Genomic DNA, 5,787 nt, shown 5'->3' with positions numbered 1-5,787 from the left:
GGGAGCCGCCTCCCTGGCTCCTCTCCCCTCGCCACACAGATCCAGACCGACACAGTGCGAGAGAAATGCCGACCGAGGTTCCGGCCGCGTGGAGCGTGGGCTCCGCGGGCTCGCTATCGGACCGCTGGCGCTCCAACGGGCGGCTTCTCGGTCTCGACCGGGAAAACGAACGAGTCGAGGCGGGGGGTGGGCACACTGCGGCCGGGCGAAGGCCTGCCCCGGCCGCCGACGTGAACCCTCTCGGGGAGTGGCTGTCCGCCTGCCCAGCGTGGGCAGGGAGAGCGTGGAGGCGCCGCTCAGCCTGAAGCACCGGCCACCTCGAGGGGAAAGCCGGCCCGCCGAGGGGCCTCCCGCGTCGGACGTGTGCCGCCGCATCGATCGAGGGAGCTCGCCGGTCCCGGCGCGTCGCTGCCCCGCGCCGGGCGTGCGGGGGGGCGCACGCCTGGGCCCCCCCTCTCTGCACACACCGGCCGACTGTTCCGGGCTAGCACAGGCGAAGGGACAGCCCGCTACCTTCCGTGCTACTCCCGGGGGAACCGGGCTCTCGAGCCTGCCTGGCCTGCCAGGACGAGGTTACCCGCGGAGGGGGGACGGCGAGGGGCCTCCCGCGTCGGACGTGTGCCGCCGCATCGATCGAGGGAGCTCGCCGGTCCCGGCGCGTCGCTGCCCCGCGCCGGGCGTGCGGGGGGGCGCACGCCTGGGCCCCCCCTCTCTGCACACACCGGCCGACTGTTCCGGGCTAGCACAGGCGAAGGGACAGCCCGCTACCTTCCGTGCTACTCCCGGGGGAACCGGGCTCTCGAGCCTGCCTGGCCTGCCAGGACGAGGTTACCCGCGGAGGGGGGACGGCCGTTTCCGGGTCGACGGCCCCGGGCTGCGCCGCCTTTGCCCGCCCTCCGACGTTTCGGGCCCGGAGGCCTTGGACAGTTAGAACTGGCGCGAAGAGATCGGAAGGTCTGGTAGGAAGTCGCCAAGACTATGTCGAACACAACCGCCAAAGTGTCGAGGAACACAAATCGCCACCAGAGTGTCGAAGTTAAAAGCAGCACTGAGTATCGAACACAAAAATCGCCAGACTGTCGAACTTAATTCAGCTCAGAGTATCGAACACAAAAATCGCCAGACTGTCGAACTTAATTCAGCTCAGAGTATCGAACACAAAAATCGCCAGACTGTCGAACTTACCATGGGCTCAGAGTATCGAGTGTTAATCGCCCAGGTGTGTCGAACTTAAAATGGGCGGATTATCGAGTGTTTAATCGCCCGAGTGTCGAACTTAAAATGGGCGGATTATCGAGTGTTTAATCGCCCGAGTGTCGAACTTAAAATGGGCGGATTATCGAGTGTTTAATCGCCCGAGTGTCGAATGTCACGGCCAACATGTTCACAATTCGACAAAGCGTTCGAAAGTTCGACTATTAGCGTTCAAAAGTTCGACTGTTAGCGTTCAAAAGTTCGACAAAGTGTTCGCATGTTCGACAAAGTGTTCAAAATTCGACAAAGTGTTCGAAATTCGACAAAGTGTTCAAAATTCGACAAAGTGTTCAAAATTCGACAAAGTGTTCAAAATTCGACAAAGTGTTCAAAATCCGACCTCCGAGAGCTCTTTGGCATGCACACGAGTTCCAAATTGCCGCCCACCGTCTTTGGAACCGTTCCTCGGGCCCGTCTCAAAGTGGTCCCGAGCCGCCATTTTGTTCTAAAAAACGTGTTCCCGAAAATCTCCGGGTACCCCGCCAACCCCCCCGGCCGAAAATGACGAGTTGCACTTTGGGGGCGAATTTGAAATTTCAGTCCGACGATGAGGCACCGAAAGCCCGCAAACGGTACTCGGATCGTCCCCCTTGCCGACTTCCGTGATTTTTCAAAGTTAAAGTTTTCGGGCTGCGGACACTTTATTGCAACGGGGCAAGGCGCCGGGGCGAATTCCCACCCCTCCAGCGGGGCCCTGGAACTCCAACCCGGCGTGGATTTTCGGATTTTTCCCCTTCCCCACCGACTTTCCTCCGCTGACACTTAGAATTTTTTTTGACACTTAGAATTTTTTTTGACACTTAGAATTTTTTTTGACACTTAGAATTTTTTTTGACACTTAGAATTTTTTTGACACTTAGAATTTTTTTTGACACTTAGAATTTTTTTTGACACTTAGAATTTTTTTTGACACTTAGAATTTTTTTGACACTTAGAATTTTTTTTGACACTTAGAATTTTTTTCTAAGTTTTTCCTTCTGGTTACTGACTTCCCTCGTCGGGCACGGGGATTTTCGACTTCCTCCTCCCGACCGAGGGGCCTCATTTTCGGGCATTTTCCTCAGATTTCCAAGCATTTTTAGACACTTTTCCCGACTTTTCCTGCTTACTGATTTCACACTTTTGGCCATTTTTATGCATTTTCCCGACTTTTCCTGCTTACTGATTTCACACTTTTGGCCATTTTTATGCATTTTCCCGACTTTTCCTGCTTACTGATTTCACACTTTTGGCCATTTTTAAGCATTTTCCTGGTTACTGATTTCACGCTTTTGGACATTTTCGGAGGTTCTGACGGCTTTTTCGCCTTACTGCTTCGGACATTTCGGGCACTTGGCTGACTTTTCCCGCTTACTCCTTCCGGGCTTTTACTCATTTTCGGAGGTTCTGACGGCTTTTTCGCCTTACTGCTTCGGACATTTCGGGCACTTGGCTGACTTTTCCCGCTTACTCCTTCCGGGCTTTTACTCATTTTCGGAGGTTCTGACGGCTTTTTCGCCTTACTGCTTCGGACATTTCGGGCACTTGGCTGACTTTTCCCGCTTACTCCTTCCGGGCTTTTACTCATTTTCGGAGGTTCTGACGGCTTTTTCGCCTTACTGCTTCGGACATTTCGGGCACTTGGCTGACTTTTCCCGCTTACTCCTTCCGGGCTTTTACTCATTTTCGGAGGTTCCGACGGCTTTTTCGCCTTACTGCTTCGGACATTTCGGGCACTTTGCTGACTTCTCCACCTTACTCCTTCCGGGCTTTTACTCATTTTCGGAGGTTCCGACGGCTTTTTCGCCTTACTGCTTCGGGCACTTTGCTGACCTTTTCCCGCTTACCCCTTTCAAGGTTTTGGACGTCTCCGGTCGGGTCCGCGCCCCTCGCCCGGGCCGGAACGCCTCCCCGCCGGCCGAGTTCCTCGGGGTCGCCCCCTCGCCCGGGAAAAACCGCTCCCCGCCGTCCCACAGCACTCCGACTCGGCCAGGCAGCCTCACGGGCACAGCGACTCCTGCCCACCTCGGGAACCGACGCCCCGCTCGGGCTCAGGCTCCGAAAAACCACCACAGCGGGGCAGCTACCCTCAATGCAGCCGAAATTCAAACTCCTCCCCTCCGAAAGGCGCGCCTCACCCGGCCAGGGCCTCGGAACTGCTCCCCTTCCTCGGGATCGGCCCCTCGCCCGGGAAAACCCGCTCCCCGCCGTCCCACAGCACTCCGACTCGGCCAGGCAGCCTCACGGGCACAGCGACTCCTGCCCACCTCGGGAACCGACGCCCCGCTCGGGCTCAGGCTCCAAAAACCCACAACAGCGGGCAGCTACCCTCAATGCAGCCGAAATTCAAATTCCTCCCCTCCGAAAGGCGCGCCTCACCCGGCCACGGCCTCCAAATCGCTCCCCTTCCTCGGGATCGCCCCCTCGCCCGGGAAAACCCGCTCCCCGCCGTCCCACAGCACTCCGACTCGGCCAGGCAGCCTCACGGGCACAGCGACTCCTGCCCACCTCGGGAACCGACGCCCCGCTCGGGCTCAGGCTCCGAAAAACCACCACAGCGGGGCAGCTACCCTCAATGCAGCCGAAATTCAAATCCCTCCCCTTCGAGAGGCGCGCCTCACCCGGCCACGGCCTCCAAATCGCTCCCCTTAGGCGAAAATTAAGCCCCCGTGGCCGATAATACCCCTCCTTGATCGTGCACAAGGGCAGCTCCAAGTTGAACGGGCTCAGGCTCCAAAAACCCACAACAGCGGGCAGCTACCCTCAATGCAGCCGAAATTCAAATCCCTCCCCTTCGAGAGGCGCGCCTCACCCGGCCACGGCCTCCAAATCGCTCCCCTTAGGCGAAAATTAAGCCCCCGTGGCCGATAATACCCCTCCTTGATCGTGCACAAGGGCAGCTCCAAGTTGAACGGGCTCAGGCTCCAAAAACCCACAACAGCGGGCAGCTACCCTCAATGCAGCCGAAATTCAAATCCCTCCCCTTCGAGAGGCGCGCCTCACCCGGCCACGGCCTCCAAATCGCTCCCCTTAGGCGAAAATTAAGCCCCCGTGGCCGATAATACCCCTCCTTGATCGTGCACAAGGGCAGCTCCAAGTTGAACGGGCTCAGGCTCCAAAAACCCACAACAGCGGGCAGCTACCCTCAATGCAGCCGAAATTCAAATCCCTCCCCTTCGAGAGGCGCGCCTCACCCGGCCACGGCCTCCAAATCGCTCCCCTTAGGCGAAAATTAAGCCCCCGTGGCCGATAATACCCCTCCTTGATCGTGCACAAGGGCAGCTCCAAGTTGAACGGGCTCAGGCTCCAAAAACCCACAACAGCGGGCAGCTACCCTCAATGCAGCCGAAATTCAAATCCCTCCCCTTCGAGAGGCGCGCCTCACCCGGCCACGGCCTCCAAATCGCTCCCCTTAGGCGAAAATTAAGCCCCCGTGGCCGATAATACCCCTCCTTGATCGTGCACAAGGGCAGCTCCAAGTTGAACGGGCTCAGGCTCCAAAAACCCACAACAGCGGGCAGCTACCCTCAATGCAGCCGAAATTCAAATCCCTCCCCTTCGAGAGGCGCGCCTCACCCGGCCACGGCCTCCAAATCGCTCCCCTTAGGCGAAAATTAAGCCCCCGTGGCCGATAATACCCCTCCTTGATCGTGCACAAGGGCAGCTCCAAGTTGAACGGGCTCAGGCTCCAAAAACCCACAACAGCGGGCAGCTACCCTCAATGCAGCCGAAATTCAAATCCCTCCCCTTCGAGAGGCGCGCCTCACCCGGCCACGGCCTCCAAATCGCTCCCCTTAGGCGAAAATTAAGCCCCCGTGGCCGATAATACCCCTCCTTGATCGTGCACAAGGGCAGCTCCAAGTTGAACGGGCTCAGGCTCCAAAAACCCACAACAGCGGGCAGCTACCCTCAATGCAGCCGAAATTCAAATCCCTCCCCTTCGAGAGGCGCGCCTCACCCGGCCACGGCCTCCAAATCGCTCCCCTTAGGCGAAAATTAAGCCCCCGTGGCCGATAATACCCCTCCTTGATCGTGCACAAGGGCAGCTCCAAGTTGAACGGGCTCAGGCTCCAAAAACCCACAACAGCGGGCAGCTACCCTCAATGCAGCCGAAATTCAAATCCCTCCCCTTCGAGAGGCGCGCCTCACCCGGCCACGGCCTCCAAATCGCTCCCCTTAGGCGAAAATTAAGCCCCCGTGGCCGATAATACCCCTCCTTGATCGTGCACAAGGGCAGCTCCAAGTTGAACGGGCTCAGGCTCCAAAAACCCACAACAGCGGGCAGCTACCCTCAATGCAGCCGAAATTCAAATCCCTCCCCTTCGAGAGGCGCGCCTCACCCGGCCACGGCCTCCAAATCGCTCCCCTTAGGCGAAAATTAAGCCCCCGTGGCCGATAATACCCCTCCTTGATCGTGCACAAGGGCAGCTCCAAGTTGAACGGAGAAGTCAGTAACCAACCAAAAATAAGCTTGGTTACTGATTTCTCCCGTTGGTTACTGACTTCTCCCTTTGGTTACTGATTTCTCCCGTTGGTTACTCATTTCTCTTGTTG

The sequence above is a fragment of the Stegostoma tigrinum genome, unplaced genomic scaffold (genome assembly GCF_030684315.1).
Source record: "Stegostoma tigrinum isolate sSteTig4 unplaced genomic scaffold, sSteTig4.hap1 scaffold_441, whole genome shotgun sequence".
Lineage (NCBI taxonomy): Eukaryota > Metazoa > Chordata > Chondrichthyes > Orectolobiformes > Stegostomatidae > Stegostoma > Stegostoma tigrinum.
This window is presented reverse-complemented; position numbering follows the sequence as displayed.